Source organism: Pelophylax lessonae, assembly GCF_965119305.1.
Source record: "Pelophylax lessonae genome assembly, chromosome: 3".
NCBI classification, from domain to species: domain Eukaryota; kingdom Metazoa; phylum Chordata; class Amphibia; order Anura; family Ranidae; genus Pelophylax; species Pelophylax lessonae.
Genome location: NC_138770.1, coordinates 19501226 through 19526706, shown reverse-complemented (window position 1 = coordinate 19526706; position 25481 = coordinate 19501226). Strand labels below are relative to the sequence as shown.

The 25481-nt window shown below is 44.3% G+C and overlaps 3 protein-coding genes across 3 annotated transcripts in view; 1 reads left to right on the top strand and 2 right to left on the bottom strand.

Moving 5' to 3' along the window:
• Window positions 1–25481, bottom strand: part of LOC309550239 (uncharacterized protein) — a gene marked incomplete at both ends in the record, with an annotated part of 1760330 nt that overhangs the window by 258499 nt on the left and 1476350 nt on the right.
• Window positions 1–25481, bottom strand: part of LOC309548816 (uncharacterized protein) — a 530695-nt gene that overhangs the window by 412767 nt on the left and 92447 nt on the right. The gene's annotated exons all lie outside the window — the stretch shown is intronic.
• Window positions 1–25481, top strand: part of LOC309548808 (gastrula zinc finger protein XlCGF66.1-like) — a 137350-nt gene that overhangs the window by 42723 nt on the left and 69146 nt on the right. The window lies entirely within an intron of this gene.

Here is a 25481-nt window from a genome sequence, read left to right as displayed (position 1 = left end):
ATTCTGTGTTTTTCTGTCAGTATGGGGTGCTATGTGTACATTCATGAGGAAGAAGAATGAACTTAAATGATTTTAGCAAATGGCTGCAATATAACAAAGAGTGAAAAATTTAACCACTTAAGCCCCGGAGGATTTGGCTGCTAAACGACCAGAGGGTATTTTGCGATTCGGCACTGCGTGACTTTAACGGACAATTGCGCGGTCGTGCGACGCTGTACCTAAACGAATTTGGCGTCCTTTTTTTCCCACAAACAGAGCTTTCTTTTGGCGGTATTTGATCACCTGTGCGATTTTTTGATCACGCGCTATAAACAAAAAAAGAGCGTAAATTTTGCAAAAATAGCAATATTTTTCCCTTTTTTTTATATGAAATTCCCCCCAAAAAAAATGTAAAAATCAAAATTTTTTAATATTTTCGGCCAATTTGTTTTATGCTACCTATGTTTGGTAAAAAAAATCGCAAAAAGCGTATTTTGATTGGTTTGCGCAAAAGTTATTGCGTTTACTAACAAAGGGAAAGATTTTTGTCATTTTTGTTGTTTTTTTTTTTAACGCGTAATGGCGGCGATCTGCGATTTTTTTTGCGGTACTGCGACATTGCGGCGGAAAGATCGGACCCTTGACTGACATTTTTGACACTTTTGGGGTTACCAGTGACATTTCTACAGTAATCAGTGCTATATATATTCACTGTTACTGTAAAAATACACTGGTAGTGAAGGGGTTAACTTTATTTGAGAGGGAGGGGCTGTGTGTGTCCCTAGGGGCGTGATTCTAACTGTGATTGGCTGTGGCTTCAACTGTATGCAGAGTGATCAATGGATCTACATAGTAGATCCATGTGATCAGCTCTCATACACAGAGGAGAATGACAGGCAGCTTGTTTACACAAGCTGCCTGACTTTCTCCCTCTCCCCCGCCGATCGCAGAGTGGCCGGCGGCGATCGGGTCCGCCGGTCACACGCGCGGGGGGGTCCGTGACCACGCGGGAGCGGGAGCGCGCCTCCGGCGGCGCGCGCTCGCTCCCTAAACCCTCACAGGCGAGCGACGTAGACCTACGTCACTTTGCCTGTGAGGGGCTGACCGCCGCCGTAGATAGTCGTGCGGCGGTCGGCAAGTGGTTAAGGGGGTCTGAATACTTTCCGTACCCACTGTATCTGTGTAAATGATTTCATTAGCACAAGCATATATTTCTGCTACTATCACACCTATATATGTCTAGGTGTGTATATAAATATATGTATGTGTGTATATACACCACTATACACAAGTTCAGATGTTTTGCCTGCCTCAAAAGAACACAAAAAATGCCAAAAAAACGCTAGCGTCAAAAAAAATGCCCAGGTGTGTTTTTGCTGCCATTTTTTGGGGGTTTTTGGAGGCAGGCAAAACATCTGAACTTGTGCACAGTACCACTATACACAAGTTCAGATGTTTTTCCTGACTGCAAAGAACCCAAAAAAAGGCCAAAAAAAATGCTAGCGTCAACAAAAAATGCCCAGGTGTGTTTTTGCTGGCATTTTTTGGGGGGTTTTGGAGGCAGGCAAAACATCTGAACTTGTGCACAGTACCACTATACACAAGTTCAGATGTTTTTCCTGACTGCAAAGAACCCAAAAAAATGCCTGCTTTTAAACCGGCAAGGTGTTACTGCAGCGAAGCCAACTACCTGTCCTGAAAGTGTTCTAATGCAGACGATCTTTTTTTTCATGGTTTTGGACATGCTACAGAGCTGAAACTTCACATGTACACTTTTTAGACCCCCCAGATACGAAATCCAAAGTAAAAATCAAAAAATCTCTTTTTTTTTTTTAATTTTTTCAATAATTGTCTTTTTTTATCAAAAATGACAATTTTTAAGAACTTTTTTTGTGTGATTTGGTGTCTGGGGGGTCTAAAAGGTGTACCTGTGAAGTCTCAGCTCTGTAGCATGTCCAGAACCAGAAAAAAAAAAGGATTGTTTGTATTAGAAAACTTTCAGCACAGGAGTATGGCCTCGCTGCTGTAACACCTTGCCGGTTTAATAGAAGGCATTTTTTTGGGTTCTTTGCAGTCAGAAAAAACATCTGAACTTGTGTATAGTGGTACTGTGCACAAGTTCAGATGTTTTGCCTGCCTCCAAAAACCCCCAAAAAATGCCAGCAAAAACACACCTGGGCATTTTTTTTTGACGCTAGCTTTTTTTTGGCATTTTTTTGGGTTCTTTTGAGGCAGGCAAAACATCTGAACTTGTGTATAGTGGTATATATACACACATAATTATATGTTTATACACACCTAGACATATATAGGTGTGATAGTAGCAGAAATATATTACTGTAAATTATTTCATTAGCGCAAGCATATATTTCTGCTACTATCACACCTATATAAGTCTAGGGGTATATATTCAGACATATATGTCTATATATACCCCCTATACACATGTTCAGATGTCATGTCTGACATCAAACATGTCCTCAAAAAAGCACTGGCAGTGGCAACCCCTGCAGCATTAAAAAATGCTTGGTTGGTGAGAAGCCATATTCCAGTTCCGAAGCAACTCAGAGAAATGATCATTTCTCTATAGCGGTCACCCTGCTATGGAAGGGTTTTGTCACCCTTCCATAGCAGTCACTGTCAGTTAACCCTACACTACACTACGGTCCCCTTACACTTAACACTTTCCCTACAGAAACTAAATTTTTGAAGCTAACTAAAGTGTAAAAGGAGCACTCTAACTACACTAGATATCCCTTTCCTCACACTAAAAATAGCTAAATGACACTTTGTAACACATTAGAACAGAACAGCATTCCACTCTTTTCCATGTCCCGTACCAGAATGCTAGGAATTTGGCGGGGGCGATCTTATATACTGGGGGGCGTATTCACTAATGATTGGACTATGGGCCCCCTAGTCACTCCAATCACATTCCTAGCATTCTCCTGCCCCTCAATTGGCTTTTACTGATGGTTCTGGTCCAATCACGGGCTTTTAAAGCCCATTTCCTGTCCCATTGCATTTTGGTTGGTTCTGGTTGCCTAATTCTGAACTTTTTGGGCAAAAAGTTCTAAATTCGGCCGAACCTCGAACACCCAATGTTCGGGCCGAACCGATGGTCGACCCGAACCGTTCGATCATCCCTAGTTACCACTTCACTTACATGTTTAGTTTTTACAAAATAGATGAACAAATATGACAAGCATTCATTCATCCATGACAAATGTTGGTCTTATTTTATTTCATTCAGTAATTTTCTATGATCATTGGGTCCATCTAGTGGCCATAATGTGGTATTGAACTATTTGTCCTGATTGAGGTATTTTGGAACTAATACCTCATTATGGCCACTAGTTGGAGCTGACAATTATAGGAAGTCACTGTGTTTATTAGAATTTGGCTAGAATTTCTTTCCCAGTCTGCCTCACTGTCTAAAAAGACTTTCAGGATGCCTTTAAGGTACCGTTAAAGCGCTCACACAGACCATTGGTTTGGGGGTGGTACAGGGTGGTCCAGGTGGCCCTTATCCTGCACGTACATCACAGGTATTGGATTACATCTGACATGAACTGGGTGTCTTAATCAGCCAGGATCTCACAGAAAAAATGGTGATAAGCACTTCCACTACCTTGGTTGCTGAAATGCTAGACAGGGTTACAGCCTCTGGGTAGAGGGTTGCATAGTCGAGAAATATAATTTTCCTGACTTACTGGGCCGAGCCAGAGGGCTGATGATGTCCACAGCCACCCTCTGAAAGGGTTCCTCAATGATGGGCATGGGGTGGACCAGGGCCCTGAGCCACCCCTTTCTTTGACAGACATTACAGACTGGGGGTTGCCTGGCCAGTAGAATGCTTGGATCAATCTTTTTTCTGTTCTCGTTTTCCCAGGAGCCCAGCTAAGGGGACAACATGGGCAAATTGGAGCAGCAGGAACCTAAACAGTTGGGGGACTATCAACAGTTTGGTTGCAGTGCAGGCCAGGCTAGAGTCCATAATAATATAGTAGCCCTTGCTCCTAAATGAATCATTTTCTACACTGCCATAATGGTTTGGAATCTGCTTGGGCCCGAAATTTGCTCAGTGTGGGGTCATAGCCCAGTTCCTGTTTAATTTTTTAACGGTCCCAGGTCAGTGTGATCGGCTGGTTGACCTCGACCGGCTTGGCTCCTTGTCACAGCCTCGACATAAAGGCACCACAGCTCTGCTAAATCATTTTTAAGCAGAACATCCACAGGGAGCCTATTCATGACTCTAATCTGGCAACGCTTTTACCAAAATCCATAGTCAAGACAAACTGAAGTCCTTGGCATGTGTTTCCTGGCACCACCCGCTGGGCCTGGTTTAATGGCTTTTGGTTTTACCACAAAGGGATCAGCGATGGTGAGGAAGGACCCAGTGTGTCGAAATCCCGTAGTTCTCTGACCATCAATCAGGACCCCTTGCAGGTGGCACTGCCTCTGCTTTAGGGTAGGGAGGTACAAATGGGCAAACTCTGTAAACTCCACGGGGCATATCAACCTTCATGGGGGTCACCTAGTCACTGCTTAATTTAGTTGACCGCACAAGTGCAGGCAGCGAGAGTGGTGCGGTGGTTCCCGAGGAAGTTGGCCTGGAGGTGACCAGGGTGGTTACACTCATAGCACTGATGGTCCAAGAGTGATCCAGATGGTCAGAGCCGATGGGAAGGTATTAGGAATGATCCTGGGGCTGCGGCACTGGGCCCGCCAGAAGGGTGGTGTGGGAATGCCAGGCAGTGGTCAGGCAGGGCTCTGTGCCTTTGGCAGGTCTGTCACCAGCTTCTTCCAATGTAGCTTGATGGTAAACATCTCATCCGCCAGTGCAGCAGCCTGCTTAAGGGTGACAGGGTTCCTTTCCTTCACCCACTCTCACACCTCTCCTGGGTAGAGTTGAGCGGACACCTGGATGTCCGTGTTCGGTGGGTCTGGCTGAACTTGAAAAAAAAGTCTGGGTCCGTGACCCGGACTTTTTCCGAACTTGACCCGGACACCGAACCCCATTGAAGTCAATGGGGACCCTAACTTTCAGGCACTAAAATGGCTCTAAAAAAACAATGGAAAGGGCTAGAGTGCTGCAAATGGCAGCAAAATGTAGTTAAGAGCATGGCGAGTGCTCTGCAAACAAATGTGGATAGGGAAATAACTTAAAACAACAAAAAAAAACAGAAAAATAAAACAATTTTCTTCATCTGTGAAGGACGAGGCCCATATGGAGTAGGAGGAAGGTTGAGGAGGCGGTGGATGTGGTGGTGTAGGTGGAAGCGGCGGTGGAGGGGGACGAGGTAGCCAACACTGCTTTTTTTTAGTCATTTTAAATTAGGGTACATCCCAAAAGAGTGAGAAAGATCAAAAATATAACAATGGCTGGGTAAGGCCGGTATCCATCTCTATTCTGCACAAGGTACGGAAAAGTCCAGCGGGATCCATGCCTGGTTCATTTTAATGAATGTGAGCTTGTCCACATCGTCTCTGGACAGGTGGCTGCGCTTGTCTGTGATAATGCCCCAAGCCGTGCTAAATACACGTTCAGATAATACACTGGCTGCAGGGCACGCCAGCACCTCCAAGGCATAAAGGGCAAGCTCAGGCCATGTGCCTAATTTGGAGACCCAGAAGTTGAAGGGGGCAGACCCGTCATTCACTACATGTAGGTGTGTGCACACATACTGCTCCACCATGTTGGTGAAATGCTGCCTCCTGCTAAGACGTTCCATATGAGCTGCTGGTGCTGCTGTTTGTTTTAGCGTGCTGACAAAGCTTTTCCACATTTCGGCCATGCTAACCCTGCCTTCTGAGGTTCTGGCGGTGCCCTGGTTGCGTTGGCGACCTCTTCCTCCTCCTCCTCTGCCTTGGCCTTGTGCTTCCACTGTGGCCCCGCTGTCAGGTGGAAATGCCAGCAGCATCGTGTCTACCAGCGTGCGCTTGTACTCGCGCATCTTGGGATCACGCTCCAGTGAGTGAATTAAGGACGGTACGTTGTCCTTGTAACGGGGATCCAGCAGCGTGGCCACCCAGTAATCAGCACAAGTTAGAATGTGGGCAACTCAGCGGTCATTGTGGAGACACTGCAGCATGTGTGCCAGGCTGCCCAGAGGCAACGAAAGGCTGTCCTCTGTGGGAGGTGTATCGTCTGTGTCTTCTGTATCACCCCCAGCCACGCACCAGTGATGGCCATGAGCTGGCCTGGGTGCCACACTGCTGTGAACAGGGTTCCATCTCCTCCTCCATCTCCTCCTCCTCCTCATCCTCCAGAACTGTGCCCCTGCTGGACAATTGTGTACCTGGCGTTTGTGGGTGCAGGAACCCACCCTCGGAGCCACTTGTGAATGACTGCCCTAAAAGCCATGGAAATGATCCCTCTTCCTCCTCCTCCTCCTGTGCCACATCCTCTTCCACAATCGCCCGAATCGTTTTTTCAAGGAGGCATAGAAGTGGGATAGTTAAGCTGACAACAGCGTCATCGGCACTGGCCATGTTGGTGGAGTACTCAAAACAGCGCAACAAAGCACACAGGTCTCGCATGGAGGCCCAGTTATTGGTGGTGAAGTGGTGCTGTTCCGCAGAGCGACTCACGCGTGCGTGCTGCAGCTGAAACTCCACTATGGCCTGCTGCTGCTTGCACAGTCTTTCCAGCATGTGCAAGGTGGAGTTCCACCTTGTGGGCACATCACATATGAGGCGGTGAGCGGGAAGGCCGAAGTTATGCTGCAGCGCTGACAGGCGAGCAGCAGCAAGGTGAGAACGCCGAAAGTGAGCACAGACGGCCTGCACTTTCTGCAGCAGCTCTGACATATTGGGGTAATTTTGTAGGAACCTCTGCACCACCAAATTCAGCACATGCGCCAGGCAAGGGATGTGCGACAAACCGGCTAGGCCCAGAGCTGCTATGAGATTTCACCCGTTATCGCACACCACCATGCCAGGCTTGAGGCTCGCTGGCACCAACAACTCATCGGTCTGCTGTTCCATGCTCCTCCACAACTCCTGCGCGGTGTGGGATTTTTCCCCCAAATATGCAAGTTTTAAAACTGCCTGCTGTCATTTACCCCTGGCTGTGCTGAAGTTTGTGGTGAAGGTGTTACGCTGACCGGATGAGGAGGCGGTAGAGGATGAGGAAGAGAAGTAGGAGGAGTTAGGAACAGGAGGCAAACTGAAGCACCCTGCAATCCTCAGCAGTGGAAGGAGATGCGCCAAACAAATTTAAAAGGTGTATCTCACACTTACCGATACAGACTATGCCGCAATTTCATTCTTTTTACCCCAAAGGGTGTAGATTGAATAGCGGAATAGAAATAAAATTTATAATAAGGTGTATATCACATGTACAAACACAGACTAGGCCCCGATTACAATTTTTTGTACCCTAAAGGGAGGATGAGGAGTAGGAGGAGTTCGGAACAGGAGGCAAACTGAAGCGCCCTGCAATCCTCGGCGGTGGAAGGAGATGCGCAAAACAAATTTAAAAGGTGTATCTCACACGTACCGATACAGACTATGCCGCAATTTAATTTTTTTTCACCCCAAAAGGGTGTATATTGAATAGCGGAATAGAGAAAAGTATATAAAACGGTGTATCTCACACGCACAAACACAGACTAGGCCCTGATTACAATTTTTTGTACCCTAAAGGGAGGATGAGGAAGAGGAGTAGGAGGAGTTCGGAACAGGAGGCAAACTGAAGCGCCCTGCAATCCTCGGCGGTGGAAGGAGATGCGCCAAACAAATTTAAAAGGTGTATCTCACACATACCGATACAGACTATGCCGCAATTTAATTTTTTTGCACCCCAAAAGGGTGTATATTGAATAGCGAAATAGAGAAAAGTATATAAAACGGTGTATCTCACACGTACAAACACAGACTAGGCCCCGATTACAATTTTTTGTACCCTAAAGGGAGGATGAGGAAGAGGAGTAAAAGTAGGAGGAGTTCGGAACAGGAGGCAAACTGAAGCACCCTGCAGTCCTCGGCGGTGCAAGGAGATGCGCCAAACAAATTTAAAAGGTGTATCTCACACGTACCGTTACAGACTATGCCGCAATTTAATTTTTTTCACCCCAAAAGGGTGTATATTGACTAGCGGAATAGAGAAAAGTATATAAAATGGTGTATCTCACACGTACAAACACAGACTAGGCCCCAATTACAATTTTTTGTACCCTAAAGGGAGGATGAGGAAGAGGAGTAAAAGTAGGAGGAGTTCGGAACAGGAGGCAAACTGAAGCGCCCTGCAATCCTCGGCGATGGAAGGAGATGCGCCAAACAAATTTAAAAGGTGTATCTCACACGTACCGATACAGACTATGCCGCAATTCAATTTTTTTTACCCCCAAAAGGTTGTATATTGAATAGCGGAATAGAAAAAAGTATATAAAACGGTGTATGTCACACGTACAAACACAGACTAGGCCCCGATTACTATTTTTTGTACCCTAAAGGGAGGATGAGGAAGAGGAGTAGGAGGAGTTCGGAACAGGAGGCAAACTGAAGCGCCCTGCAATCCTCGGCAGTGGAAGGAGATGCGCCAAACAAATTTAAAAGGTGTATCTCACACGTACCGATACAGACTATGCCGCAATTTTATTTTTTTCACCCCAAAAGGGTGTATATTGAATAGCGGAATAGAAAAAAGTATATAACATGGTGTATCTCACACGTACAAACACATACTAGGCCCCGATTACGATTTTTTGTACCCTAAAGGGAGGAGGAGGAAGAGGAGTAGGAGGACTTCGGAACAGGAGTCAAACTGAAGCGCCCTGGAATCCTTGGCGGTGAAAGGAGATGCGCCAAACAAATTTAAAAGGTGTATCTCACACGTACCGATACAGACTATGCCGCAATTAAATTTTTTTCACCCCAAAAGGGTGTATATTGAATAGCGGAATAGAAAAAAGTATATAAAAAGGTGTATCTCACACGTACCGATACAGACTATGCCGCAATTAAATTTTTTTCACCCCAAAAGGGTGTATATTGAATAGTGGAATAGAAAAAAGTATATAAAAAGGTGTATCTCACACGTACCGATACAGACTATGCCACAATTTATTTATTTTTTTTACCCCAAAAGGGTGTATATTGAATAGCGGAATAGAAAAAATTATACAAAACAGTGTATCTCACACGTACAAACACAGACTAGGCCCCGATTACAATTTTTTGTACCCTAAAGGCAGGATGAGGAAGAGGAGCAGGAGGAGTTCGGAACAGGAGGCAAACTGAAGCGCCCTGCAATCCTCGGCGGTTGAAGATGCGCCAAACAAATTTTAAAAGTGTATCTCACACGTACCGATACAGACTATGCCGCAATTTCATTTTTTTTACCCCAAAAGGGTGTATATTGAATAGTGGAATAGAAAAAATGTTATAAAACGGTGTATCTCACACGTACAAACACAGAATAGGCCCCTATTAAAATTTTTTGTACCCTAAAGGCAGGATGAGGAGTAGGAGGAGTTTGGAACAGGAGGCAAACTGAAGCGCCCTGCAATCCTCGGCAGTGGAAGATGCACCCAAAAAATTAGAAAGGTGTATCTCACACGTACCGATACAGAATATGCTGCAATTTAATTTTTTTTACCCCAAAAGGGTGTATATTGAATAGCGAAATAGAATTTTTTTTATAAAACGGTGTATCTCACACGTACAAACACAGACTAGGCCCCGATTACAATTTTTTGTACCCTAAAGGCAGGATGAGGAAGAGGAGTAGGAGGAGTTCGGAACAGGAGGCAAACTGAAGCGCCCTGCAATCCTCGGCGGTGGAAGATGCGCCAAAAAAAATTGAAAGGTGTATCTCACACGTACCGATACAGACTATGCCGCAATTTAATTTTTTTTACCCCAAAAGGGTGTATATTAAATAGTGGAATAGAAAAAAGTATATAAAATTGGTGATTTTTCAATAGCACATGTGAACACAGCAGTGTCTTATGTTTTATGTCACGGTCAGCAGCAGACAATGAAGGGGAAAAAAAAAAATTCCCCTTTAAATTTGTAATTTTTAAATAGCAGATTAGAACAGCACTGTGTAGTAAAATATAGCTGAACGCTGCACACAACAGACTGATAAAAATATATTTTTTTCTCCCTCCTCCTCCTCCTCCTCAGTGAGCTCAAGTGAGGACAAAAAGATTGTTCACTGCACCACCCCCCACACAGCAAAATCGATGTAGATCGCTAACGGACCATTGTTCTGTCCTGTGTCTCCTAATCTCTCCCTACCTAATCTCTTCAGCCTGTCCCTAAAATACTCAAATATCTTTCCCTGCCTACACTCCCGACCTGTCCCTGCATTTTTTTCGGGCACAATGTTGTTTTACCCTGTTTGTCCCTAATCAGCAGCAGCCAGCACCGTTGTGTGCGCTCTTTACCTACACTACAGCAGACTGACGCACAGTGCGTTGTGTCTCGAGCTTATAATTACCTGGGTCACATGGTTCAGCTGGCCAATCATAGCCATGCCATTAGTAGGCATGGCTGTGATGGCTTCTTTGGCACACCAGTTAAACGCTTGTTGATTGGCTGTTGAAAGCCCGCCATTAAAAGCGCGCCATTACATACAAAAGAGGAAATAAAATTACCGAACACGGATTTTAAACCCGAACAGACAGTAAAGTTTTCGGGTCCGTGTCCGGGTAGCAAAAATCCAATTATCTGGTACGGACCACGTACAGTCCGTGTTCGCTCAACACTAGTAATGAGTTAAATGGACATGTATCTGGGGTTATCACACAAGAACATAGAGGTAGGTAAAAGCCACTAGCATATGTTTCTTGTCCACTTGACCCAGTAATAAAAGGATCCTCAGCTGTGTGCGGGCTATAGCAGCCTGCAAGGAGCTGCTGGATAAAACCAAACAACTTATATAGTTGTGGGATATCCTCTGATTATAATGGTCCCACATGTTGAGTAGTGACCATATCGCAATAAAACGGTGCAATGTGTTGAATCCTGCCAGTTTACTTCCAGTACAGGAGCAGGCACTAGAGGGGGGAGGAGAAAGTGTTTAATACCCCTCATGACTGCTTTGAGCTGATGATGGCAGAGTCCGAATCTTTGAGCCCTGCCAAAAAGGCTCCTCTCTAAAGCCCTGATGAGACCCTTTATGTAGATAGATCATGTTTCTACACAGAAGAGGGTAAGCCTGTAACTGGGTATGCAGTAGTAACCACAGTAGTATCAGCAAGCACAAGCAGCTGAGCTGATGGCTTGGGCAAAGGCATGTGAATTTTCTCAATCACAAAGGGTTAACATGTACATTGACATGATTTTGGTCCTATTTTTGAAAGCCTGTAACTTTTTGACCTCAGCTGGTAAGCCAATAAAGCATGCAGATATAATAGAGACTGTTCTTAGTCTTCCAGTGTCCCACCGAGGTGGCCATTTATTTAAAAAAAAAACCAAGGCACATGCAAGAGAAGACACAGAAGAAGCTGCAGGAAATGCAAGGGCTGACAGGGCAGCGAAAGAGGCTGCACTGGAACAAGTCCCTATACGGGTACTGACACTCGCAGGAAAGCAACCAACTCCGGTAAGTATGGCAATCTTGATATCATTGCAGAAAAAGCCCCCTCACAGGAACGTGAGAAGTGGCGGAAGAAAAGTGCAACACAAGATGTAACTGGTTGCTGGAGGATGGAGGAGCATTTCTGTCTGATCTCAGGCCCTATACCCGAGGGTGGCAGCCGCAGCTCACGGACCGTGTCATAACTCAGACTCTAATGACCACATTGGTAATGCAACACTGGTTAGCATCAGGTTTTCCTGGAGTAGCGGCAAAATACTGTATACTGCTTCTTGTCTTACCTGTGCTAGGTACAATGTTGGTAGAGCTGTAAGCACCCCACAAAAGCACTGCTTAAGCCAGACTGTCCTTTCCAGGGAACTCTAATACATTACATTGATCTCCCACAGTCTGGTCCCTATGCACATGCTTTGGTTTGTATAGACATTTTTTCAGGATGGCCTGAGGCCTGGCCATTCTCTAGGGGTACAGTAAAAACCCCAGCAAAAAGCTCTTGTCCGAGGTAATGTGCAGGTATGGAATTCCAGAAACTATGGAAAGTGACAGGGGTACTCACTTTACAGGAAGGGTTCCATAAGAGGTCCTATCCGCATTAAATATTGAGGAAGCCTTTCACACTCCATATCACTCACAGAGTAGCGGGAAGGTAGAAAGGTTGAATGGTAAAAAAACAAGTTGAGTAAAATAATAGCAGAAACAGGTAGATTGTTTTACGTTTTTTCCTTTGTCAGGAACACTCCCAAGAAAGGTGTAGGTACTCTTTGGGTGCTCTCCTGAAGCAGGTCTCTATTTACCACAGCAATTGCAAGCCACACACTCAGATCTCACTAGATGTGTTGCAGCACTTCAAAAACAAAAATGCATAACAGTGTGTTTTCATCCCTACCAGATCCAAATGAGGATACTAAAAGTCATTAATTAAGGCTTGGTGATTGGGTAGTAATCAGGAGACACGTCAGAAGGAGTCTCGAATCTCGGTTTGACGGGCTACTAAGAGTGCAATTGGTTACACCGTCATCCCTCAAGGTAGAAGGGAGAGATACATGAATTCACGCCAGTCAATGCAAAAAGGTGGTACAATGATTTTCTTCCAATTTTTGATATGTATAGAAATGTTGGGTACAATAAGGGGGCAGGACGATAAAGGGACAGACAACCCAAGGCCTAATGCACTGTTAAAGTTTAAATACCAGGTAGCCAGGAAGTCAGGATACTCGGGGTGCTAGATATGTTCACAATTACACCCAGAGTCCCAGACAATACCTGTGCTAGTAAACCCACTTGCATTAGAGGATCTAAATCAGACAGAGTTTTTAAAATCCTATAGAAACATTACCAGGGCACGAAAGGACATGTTAGTTCCCCTGAAAGTTGCAGATCTAATCAAGAATCCTACAGTGTGTATAGCGTTCTATGGAAATAAAACTGATGTGGGGAGGGTGGACTGTTCACAAGCACTGATAAACATATCCTGCCCACAGCTGACTGTGAACAGCCCATAAAATAACTTGCATGCATTACAGAAATGAAACTGTTAAACAATAAAATATAAGCCATATTAAATGACAATATAGACATTTCTCACCTAGGAGAAGCCCTCAGGTTTCTGTTGTCCAGACAGCAACTGGGGTATTATGCAGAAAAGTTATTAATACCCATTTACACCCCAGGGTGGTCACATTCGGGGTTGGGAATCTATTATGTCTGTGGCCCATAGTTGACTTTCTCAGTGTGCCACAGGAACATGTACCATAGCCTCTTTACTTCCAATGGTGTCCGTCCATCCTAATGAACACAGTCCTTTGTAGGATTTGGCTTATCCTAAGTAACTCCTAAAATGATGAAAGTGGGGGTATTCATATTGATGTTTATGATAATTATGAACTCTAGTTACCTGTTGAATTAATTAAAATGTGTTTGGTTGATAAGGTTACCAAGGCCAAGGAGACGACCTATTTCAACTCTATACGGAAATAAGAAGTGATTGATGATGCTGAGTATGCTGTAATGAGACATCTGTCACCTCAACCCCCCATGTATGAAGTAATTTCCACCTCAGAACCTTACCAAGACTCGGACAACCCCCCACTGAGGTTTGCCCTCTGGGCCAGTGTCCCAAGCGTAAGGGGCTGCTCCCTTGGAGGGATCTGATGAGTGGATAGGTAGTTAGGGTGATCAGTAAATTCTCAAGAGGGGGGAAGATGAGGTGGGAAGATGTCTGACAGTATACAAAATGTCTTTCAAGAAATTAACCTTTTGTCTCCATTTGATTTTCTTACATTGTCAGGCTTATTTGGGGAGATTAAATAAGAAGAAAATGGAAATGTTATATTTTGTTCCATATAGAAATATGAAGCAATGACATCCATTTTTGTTAGGTTACTGAAAGGTTAGATCTCCTTTAACAAAAAGTGCCTATTCAGGAAATTCTTAAACAGGTTTACCCAAACATGCTGTGTTGACCTAAGGTAATAAATAGTTTGTTGACTTTCCTTAGATATAAGTCTAAGACGCTATACCAAGGTAATCTTATCTGTGTGGTAATCATAAACCTTAGTCAGTATTTTCTGTGTTTAGACCCATTTAAAAATAAGATTTACAGATACGTTATAATCTTTTATGTAACAGAATATTAACAATGAAATATATATATAACTAACATACATAGATATGTAGAAAACCGTTATATATTATAATTGTTTCATCCTTGCTAAAAGAAAGTTAAAATGATTTTGATGACTCATCACTACATGTTTAGAAAGACTTCATGTTAAACCTTTGTAAGTTGTAAAAATTAATCATAAAACTTTTCTAACCTTGCCAGACTCTAGAAAGTCTGAGATGGTAAGCTCTTTGTCAATATAAGGTGCAAAGTTTTATTTGTAGGTAAATAATGCTGTAATATTGCTATATGCTGAAGCTCAGAGCAACACAATACTGCCATCTCTGGTGACTGACTGCTACTAGTTGAAGTCTTAGGTTGAAAAGTAATTTCCAATATATCTAGATATATACAGGTCCCTCTCAAAAAATTAGCATATTGTGATAAAGTTCATTATTTTCTGTAATGTACTGATAAACATTAGACTTTCATATATTTTAGATTCATTACACACAACTGAAGTAGTGCAAGCCTTTTATTGTTTTAATATTGATGATTTTGGCATACAGCTCATGAAAACCCAAAATTCCTATCTCAAAAAATTAGCATATCATGAAAAGGTTCTCTAAACGAGCTATTAACCTAATCATCTGAATCAACTAATTAGCTCTAAACACCTGCAAAAGATTCCTGAGGCTTTTAAAAACTCTCAGCCTGGTTCATTACTCAAAACCGCAATCATGGGTAAGACTGCCGACCTGACTGCTGTCCAGAAGGCCATCATTGACACCCTCAAGCAAGAGGGTAAGGACACAGAAAGAAATTTCTGAACGAATAGGCTGTTCCCAGAGTGCTGTATCAAGGCACCTCAGTGGGAAGTCTGTGGGAAGGAAAAAGTGTGGCAGAAAACGCTGCACAACGAGAAGAGGTGACCGGACCCTGAGGAAGACTGGGGAGAGGGAAATGCCAAAATGCCTGAAGTCCAGTGTCAAGTACCCACAGTCAGTGATGGTCTGGGGTGCCATGTCAGCTTCTGGTGTTGGTCCACTGTGTTTTATCAAGGGCAGGGTCAATGCAGCTAGCTATCAGGAGATTTTGGAGCACTTCATGCTTCCATCTGCTGAAAAGCTTTATGGAGATGAAGATTTCATTTTTCAGCATGACCTGGCACCTGCTCACAGTGCCAAAACCACTGGTAAATGGTTTACTGACCATGGTATTACTGTGCTCAATTGGCCTGCCAACTCTCCTGACCTGAACCCCATAGAGAATCTGTGGGATGTTGTGAAGAGAAAGTTGAGAGACGCAAGACCCAACAATCTGGATGAGCTGAAGGCCGCTATCGAAGCATCCTGGGCCTCCATAACACCTCAGCAGTGCCACAGGCTGATTGCCTCCATGCCACGCCGCATTGAAGCAGTCATTTCTGCAAAAGGATTCCCGACCAAGTATTGTATTAAAAACACTTTTCTTTTATTGGTTGGATGAAATATGCTAATTTTTTGAGATAGGAATTTTGAGTTTTCATGAGCTGTATGCCAAAATCATCAATATTAAAACAATAAAAGGCTTGAACTACTTCAGTTGTGTGTAATGAATCTAAAATATATGAAAGTCTAATGTTTATCAGTACATTACAGAAAATAATGAACTTTATCACAATATGCTAATTTTTTGAGAGGGACCTGTATATTAATAATATATAATGGTGTTACCAGATTTAATCTTTACCTAGATACATGGTGGATATTAAATGGACATGTAATAGATGAGAGTATGGATACATTTCATGTTGTTTTATGGTGATTACTCTTAAATATGGAGAAATCATCATTTAATTTTAATATACTGGTCAACCAAGAGGTGTCACCCAATGACCTCACCAGTTAATGAATAAGATGTCCCAACCAATGGGGATAATGTCACTCCTTCTGGGTTTAACTTATGGTAATTTTAATAGTCCTTTGTTCTATACCATATAAAAAGGGAAACCCAGATGAGAGAGACACATGACATTTGCACAACATACTTTAATACTGTTGTGCAACCGGTCATGGACTCTACTGCCCCGGCTAGGAGACCGACTTGCTCTCTCTCCTCCCTGCTTCAAAAGTATGATTTGTACGATATATGGAGATGCTTCCATGGTAATGCGAGGGACTTTACCTTTTTGTCAGCTCCCCACTCTTTTTATTCTCATATAGATTACTTTTTGACGGATAAGAGGTCCTTGCAAAGTGTTCTGCATGCTGAAATTGGTCCGATATCTTGTTCCGACCATGCTCCGATTACATTGGAATCGGACGATAATCTTAGCAACTCGCCTCCCCCAATTTGGAGGATGAATACCTCCTTGTTGGAGGACAAGCTTTCATACTAAAGGATCATGCAGGCACACAATGATTTCTTTGAGTTTAATGATAAAGCTGATGTTTCCCGATTCACCCTGTGGCTTACGTATAAGGTGTATATGAGGGGTATTTTGCTCCAACTTGCTTCATGTCTTAAAAACCACAGGAGGAAGCAGGTTGAGGAACTTTTAGCTGCCATAGCTGCCAAGGAGGCAACCAACAAATCTAATCTGACTCCTACTCTTACCCAGGAATTGTTACTTGATAGGCAAAAACTACGTTCACTACTTCTCTAGAAGTATGAGAACCATCTGAAATACACCAGGGCCAAATTTTATGGTCTTCGGGACAGAGCTGGGGCGTGGCTAGCCAGGCGGGTCAAAACGCAACAAGCCAAACGCAAAATTGCTTCCATCGTGCACTCTGACACGAAAGTCCTTATTAAGACTAATCCGAAAGATATAGCCGATGCATTTGCGGACTACTATCAATCGCTTTATGACCTGCGGGCGGACCCTGCCACTCCTCAGCCCTGTCCTGAACTGATTGCGGACTTTCTCAGCAAGATCCAGCTTCCCGCTTTCACGGTGGATCAACTCCAATCTATATCTCAACTGTTTACTTCTCTTGAAATAACATCGGCCATCAGTAAACTCCCCAACCATAAATCCCCGGGGGGAAGACGGTCTCCCCAACGAATATTATAAGGCGTTGGTTAATGACATTACTCCGCACCTGCAGCCTGTTTTTGAACTTGCTTCCTCCTCATCTATGTTCCCTCTGGAAATGTTGAGGGCTGTGATAGTGACCCTTCCTAAGCCCAGCAAGGACCCTGTGGTTACGGCCAACTATAGGCCGATTTCCCTTCCAAATACCGATTTTAAAGTATTTGCTAAACTGCTGGCCTTCAGGATCCAAAAGGTTCTCCATATTCTGGTTCATCCAGATCAGGTTGGCTTTGTCCCTGGCCATCAAGCTCCGGACGGAATGAGACGACTTGTCGGTTTGATCTCCCGGGTTGTGGCCGCTCGAACACCTTCTCTGCTTCTCTCTTTGGATGCGGAGAAGGCGTTGACCGGGTCCACTGGGGGTACCTACGGGCAGTTCTTGAGGATTTGGGATTGGAGGATGGATACAGTCAGCCATCCTGTCTCGGTATTCCAACCCATCAGCCACTGTTCTCACCTCTGGACTGAAATCAAAACCCATCCAGATAACTAACGGTACTAGACAGGGTTGTCCCTTGTCTCCTATTATATTTGCCCTCTTCATGGAGCCCCTAGCAGAACGGTTCCGCTCCCACCCACGCATCAAAGGCTTGTCGGTGGCTGGCTTGGAACACAAGATAAGCCCTTTTGCCGATGATGTCATGCTTATGCTCACAGACCCTGCCTCCTCCCTGCCAGAAGCATACTCCCTCCTGACCGAATTTAGTAGGGTATCATACTATAAACTCAACGCTAACAAATCCCAAATATTGGGCCTTAACATACCACCCACCTTGCGAAGTTCCTTGGCCGGGGCAATTTCCTTTCATCTGGTCTCCTCATTCCATCCCCTTTCTCGGTACTCACCTTACGCCTCACACGTCACAATTGTATGCTCAAAATTTTAAACCCTTCCTAGATTCCCTGCCCTCCCTTTTGCAACAGTTAAGAACGCAGGAACTGTCCGCTATGGGTCGGATAGCTTCCTTTAAAATGCTTATCCTCCCGAAGCTACTTTATCTATTCTGTACCCTTGCCATACCCTTGCCGGTGTCCTTCTCTGCTCTCCAAAAAAAGCTGACCCGTTTTGTGTGGAACGCCAAGCCCCCAAGATGCCCCCTTAAAACCATGGTCTTACATAGGAGGCATGGCGGTATGGGGGTCCCTAATTTGGCCGCCTACCACAAGGCATGCGTTCTAGACTAACTTAGATATTGGTGGGCACCGTCTCCACACAAGACGTGGGCTTCCATTGAGTCCTCTGACATTCCGGGCCTTGACTTACAGTTGGCTCTTATTGCTACTGCATTGGGAGATTGGCCTTGGACTTCCGAGAACCCGATAGTACAAGCCTCCCTCTCCCTGTGGAGGGAGTTTTGTCATTTACAAATGCCTGCCACTTCCATGCACAAAATACATGTTCCATTGAAGGTACTGGGCTACATCCTCCCACACCTAGATATTCAACCATGGTTGCGACAGGAAGTGCTGTTCCTCATTGACCTGTATCTCAAATCTCGCATCCGTCCATTTGCTAGCCTACAAGCCCACTTCGGCCTCCCGCAGGGGGCATTCTTCTCCTACCTTCAGATAAGATCCTTTCTCCACAAACAACCGCTCCCCACTTATATAGAGCTACCCAATTTAGTATACCTTTTCCTTCAAAATACAGCTACTCAAATGAAAGGTATCACGTTGTTCTATGCCATTTACAACAAACAAAAAACTCTTTCTCTAAACCCCCCTCAGTCCTCAAATGGGAACATACCCTGTCGTCCTCATTTTCTGATTCCACCTGGCTAAAAACATTTGCCTCCACTTACGCAGCCACAAAATGTGTTACCCATTGGGAACAGTACCAGAAGGTGTTACACTCCTGGTACCTCACCCCTTTCAAGCTTTCTAAGTTCTACCCCTCCCATTCCTCCCTCTGCTGGAGGCAATGCGGAAAAATAGGTACTCTGTATCACACGTTGTTGTCTTGTCTGTCGCTACGGTCCTTCTGGAACGCATTATTTGCATTAATTTCGGATATAACGCAAGACAAGGTCCTTCCATCCCCGGCTATGGCCATCCTTGATATCAATATCCATGACTTTAAGCCCTGTCATAGGACGGTTATCATACACCTGCTTCTTGCAGCAAAAACTGCCATAGCTAAATACTGGAAATCCCCGACACCCTCTTCTTGCACCGAAGTTGTCCTTGCGCTTAACCACCATTGCATGCTGGAGAGAACACTTGCAGTTGTCAATCTTGCCATCCTCTCCCCCGGAGGAAGTGGGGAGTTTGGCTATCTCACCCCAAGTGCACGGTCTTAGACTGATATAGTAATCTCCTTCTGTGGACCCCGCTGGACCCTTCCCGCTCCTTTCTTCTGCTCTTCCTGCCTTTTGTTCCTTCCCTCTTTTTACCTTCCTTCCCCTTCGTTCTGCCTTTCCAGTCCATACCTCCTCCAAGTGCTCTTTCTAGGTATCTGGGTCAACCTCATGTGCCTTGCTGCTCGCCCCGGGCATGTTGTTATTTTTCATGGTTGTAAGATTGTTTGCATTGTTAGTTTGTGAACCTGCACTGGGTTTTTTCCCTTTCATCCTCTCTGGGCACAGTTTGTTCCCCTTGGGGTGCCCGGGGGGCGATGTAAGAGGTGTTATGGTTATGTTTGCTTACCAGTAGACGTATGCTATGCTGTCATGATATCAGTAATTGTTTATCTCAATACTATGCCCTTTATATTTTGGACCCATTTGTAATGCATTGTTTGATTGCTCACTTGGTTGCCTATTCTGTTATGTTTGTCAAAACTTAATAAAAATTAATGAAACTAAAGGGTGTGACATAACACCTGGTCATCTACCTGAGACCGAGCTATGAATTTTAGCGCCAAGTTTGAAAAGCTTACGCCGTAAGGTGAATACATTCCAGACTTAGTAATGTTTTATAGAGTAATGGTCAAAGTTACAGGGTGACCCTGTCTTATCTGTCCTGAATGCTGGACTGTATATAAGGTCCATACTTTAGTTGTCAGTGGTGGGCATTCCCCCGAAGAGGTCCTCGGGGACTAGGTTCCATAGTTATGAGGTTCCATAGTGATGAACTACAACCCTGGACCTGTATAGCTGTAAGATCCTGGCACTCTCAGTGCCTTTCTATCATCTCACTTCCGGGTTGCGTTCCACCACTCAAGTAGGTGGAACGCATACAAGGTGTGTATTCCTTTAACAGTGCTGACGTCATCATCAGGCGCCGCACTGAGCGGCTATTTCAACTGACGGTCTGCACTCACACATTGTTCGTGCAACCGCTCCTGATACCTGCCTAACCTGACGCTGCCGAATCTTCCAGCTACATACCCTATACCTGGATTGACCGGAGCCTCGCTACCTTGTCCTACACTCCCCCACTACTGGCTATTGATAAGTACCCCACAGGGGACCCCCTCTTATCAACAACGCTTGCTATCTATACCTGCATTATAAGAACTATTGCTAGCTCTAGGATACATGCTCTCCAGTATCTACCATCTGCATTTCTAAACCTAGATCGCTAGCTCTTGTGCCTATTATTTGTTACAACCTGCATTACCAAACTAAGCTTAGCAACACCTGTATATCTTGCTTGCTATTATCTATCACCTGTTGATTATACTAGATTGCTAGCTCTTGTGATTGCCATCTATCATCATCTACTATCATTCCTGTAACATCACTATCTGAGTGCTTATCATCATCTACTATCACTCCTCAGAGCCTATACCTTCAGTGTAACATCTCACTGCTACTTGCATAATTACTATCACTCCTGCAACATCATTATCTGAGTGTTTGTATATGTGCATACTGAATCAGGCTGAACCACTATGATGAGTCAAGAGAGTTGGATCAGGTGATTTAACAAGATCTCTACAAGACTACTGAGTGGAATTCTGCAGCTGCAAATCCAGTATCCTTGAGCTAAAACCCAGAGCGTTACAATAGCACCCTGTGGCTAACTCAACATATTGCACCAAGTGCCATAGTGAGCACCTCATGCTGGATCCAATGCCTGAAACAACATTACAGGGCATTTCCAGAGCGTGGGGGTCTGAGTACAGCTCCCAAGGTTGCACTGATCCGGGTACACCGCTTCTGTGTAGACAGTAGAAGACAGCGAGGGCTGATTGAAGAAACAGAAGATAAAATAATAAAGAGGAAAATAATAAACTAGTGAAGATAACCCGCAAATATATCCCATTCTAGGTTGGTGCACATTATTCTGTTTACACAATCAGTGCAAGTCCAGCTGGTCACTGAGGCATCAAAAGAAACTTGAATGGACAATCATGCTCCAGCAAAATACTCCTTTATTAGAATATATCCAGAAGTGACAACATGGCAGGAGAGAGAAGGAAAAGGGGGCGCAATGAGAGAAGGGACTTTCTAAAGGGGTGCCGTCATAGGACCAATATAATTAGAAGGTTTGTATAAAATAGATATTTTATTGAAAAAGCATAGATAAAATGTATACTGTATTTCCAAACCAGATAAGACAGTATTACAATAATAGATTAAAAACATATGAATATAAGCCAATTCATAGCAAACTGTAAATTAGACAGTAAATGTCGTATCTTACACAGGGCCAAATAGAGTACACTACAGACCCTTAAACCAACCAGAAGTGGAGTCCCCTGGTTAGTGTATAAGTGAAGAACGATGATGCCCAAAACTGTAGCCCGACATGTTTCGCGGCAACAGCCGCTTCCTCAGGGGCAGTTGAGGGGTTATATAAACATCAATACAGTTACTAGAAGAAAAAAAATTCAATTTCTGTGATTAGTTCTGTCTTACTGGTACTACTTTCCTACATCTTTTTCCCTCTCCCCCCCACCCTCCTCTTTGTATCCTGTCCCACTTCACTGTTGATCCATTTAATGTTATGGTACACATAGGACCTGGGATTTCCCACTTTTGGAAGCTATGATCCTATACTTGAGACACATTTGTCTCATGAATACATAGCTCATTGTGACTATTATGATTCATTTTCATGTATAAGATTATCGAATGAATTATGCTTCTATGTTTTGCATTATTATTTTGTATATTTGTACACTATGCTGCAATTAAGTATTGTTGTCAGTCATTTGAGACTAGCTTGTCCAATCACAACCTATGGCTGCTGCTGCTATTTCTGACTGTGGATCTTGTCTCTCCATTCCCACTTGGAGAGGGGCTGTTTTGGGTTTTTCTCCCCCGTGGCGAGCATGTGACGCTCTGTCCCAGGCCCTCCCCTTTGGGTGGACCTGGTGTATCCGGCTGGCCCCGCCTCCCCCGCTTATGCTGAAGGGTGCTTCACCTTTGTGGTGAACCTTGCCACTAGCTGCGGGTATCGCGGGACTCGCCGGCCAGTGCGCTTGCGCAATCCCATCGCGCGTGCATTCAGAACGTCGGCCCCAGATTGCGTCATTGACGTCATGTCGCCACGCGCGCTTGGGGCGGAACTTTTCCTACATAATGGCTGGGTCAGCATCCTCCACTGCACACGCAGGGACGGGACACGCCGTGATATACACCAACAGGTAACCGGATTCACCGATATTACTATACTCTCTTTTGGAGGTTACTCCTTCATACTTACCTGCCACTTTCTTTGCCATATTTTATAGCACATACTATGGGTACCTCTTAGGGATATGGCCACATTCTATATACCTATTATGGCTACCCCTTATGTGACAATTATCGCTATATTCATTACCTTTAACCTTAATACAATATCTGCACTATGTTTCTTTTAAAGCACCAACAATCTTAGTAGAACTCTGCACATTGATATCATGTTCATACAGCCTCTCTCATACATTTAATCTCATACAGATTCCCCACATTTAGTCCTTTCATTCACCTTCCTCATTTGATCACACAGTATTCACCATAGTCACCCATTATCTCCCATCTAGAGCCTCTGGGACATGCTGCCCATTTTTTGGTCACTCTCTTGGGACTACATACCCTCCCTCTAGGATTAACCTCATCCTACCCGGTTCCCTGTTTCTATTTCCTCATTCGGACTTTTCTGGGTAAGAGATAGTTGCATAGAGTCTATATCTTGAATATTGAATATTACCATCCAGTACCCAATTGATGTTTATGGAGTGACATATCTCAATATTGATACTATATATCCCAGTATCATACACTTTTTTATGTATACTTCTTACTCATTCAGGTCCTCTATATGTTGAGCCTTTCATCCACTCTGCAGCCACTTTCAGTAGAGATTGGTTCCCGTGCTCGCCCCGGGGGGGGGGGGGAAGTGCCTACCTTACGGTTCCGGGACCCATCTGTCAATCTACAAACTGCAGGCCTCTCTCTCTGACTGACTAAAATGCTTTATGTTATAACATATATATATTTTTTGATATATATGCATGTAACCTTTTTTTTTTCCTTCTAGTAACTGTATTGATGTTTATATAACCCCTCAACTGCCCCTGAGGAAGCGGCGAAACATGTCGGGCTACAGTTTTGGGCATCATCGTTCTTCACTTATACACTAACCGGGGGACTCCACTTCTGGTTGGTTTAAGGGTCTGTAGTGTACTCTATTAGGCCCTGTGTAAGATACAACATTTACTCTCTAATTTACAGTTTGCTATGAATTGGCTTGTATTCATATGTTTTTAATCCATTATTGTAATACTGTCTTATCTGGTTTGGAAATACAGTATACATTTTATCTATGCTTTTTCAATAAAATATCTATTTAATACAAACCTTCTAATAATATTGGTCCTATGACGGCACCCCTTTAGAAAGTCCCCTCTCTCATTGCCTTCTCTTTCCATTTATACATACTGGGACATTTGTGCCTCTTTCATACCATATCTCTATTTGAGCCTGTCTGCTCTCTCCAACATTGCAGGAGAGATGAGACTGTCAACGCGTTTCACACTACAAGCATTTAGTCATAGCAAACCCGCCATACTGCTTTCTCTCTATTTAAACATACAACATCAATTACCATATTAATTAATATTTAAGCTGAACATCATAGACATATGCAGAATGGAAACGTTTGTTTTGTTTCAGATAAATCTGTTTCGTTATTTATTTTGCTTTCTAGAATTAGTTTCATTTCACGCTTTGAGAACGATTGGAATTCCGATCAGTCGAGAAACGATCGACTGATTTGAATTCTGTGTGAAGAAATAGCAGGTTGTTAAGCAGGGGGCTGGGAAGCGGCCGCCCACATCCTTACCAACCATGACTCATCAGCTGTCAGCGGGCTTCCCCACTGACAGATGAATGGAAAGAAAAGAATGCCGACATTGCCCAGCAATAGAAAAATGTTTAAAATAAAATAAATGACATGGGGTCCCCCCAAAATCCATACCAGACCTTTACCTGAGCATGCAGTTTGGCAGGTCAGGAAAGGGGGGGACAACAAGTGCCCCCCTCCTAACCCATACCAAACCACATGCCCTCAACATGGGGGGGGTGCTTTGGGGCAGCTCTCTTCCAGCCAGCCACCCACAGCCCCTGTGCCAGCCAGCCACCCACCCACCACAGGGTGCCAGACAGCCACCAACCCACCACAGGGTGCCAGCCAGCCAGCCAACCACACACCACAGGGTGCCAGACAGCCAGCCACCCACAGGCCCTGTACCAGCCAGCCACCCAAAGGCCCTGTACCAGCCACCCTTCCACCACAGGGTTCCAGCCAGCCAGCCACCCACCACAGGGTGCCAGCCGGCCACCCACTACAGGGTGCCAGCCAACCACCCACCACAGAGTGCCAGCAAGCCAGCCAGCCACCTACCACAGGGAGCCAGCCATTAAGCATTAAACAAAAATTAACATGTTCAGTACCAGATTTGTGTAAAAAATTGTCTTCATTTTTCAAAACTTTAAATGTACAAAATATCGGCCGATACCGATACGTTGTGACCAAAATATCGGCATCGGCCCTGAAAAAACCATATCGGTCTATCCCTAACCGAAGGGTCTGGTATGGAAAGGGGGAGGGGGAGCACGCCATTTTGTTCTATTTCCGGGCAATGCCGGCATTCTTTTCTTTCCATTCATCTGTCAGTAGGGAAGCCCGCTGACAGCTGATGAGTCATGGTTGGTAAGGATGCGGGCAGCCGGCTGCCCAGCTTGCTGCTTAACAACCAGCTATTTCTTCACACAGAATTTGCATCGGTCGATCGTTTTTTCTGACTAATCCAAATTTGAATTGTTCCGAAAAGTTGGAATTTATTAGAAATAAACAAAACAAATTTTAACAGATTTCAACAAAATTCATTACAA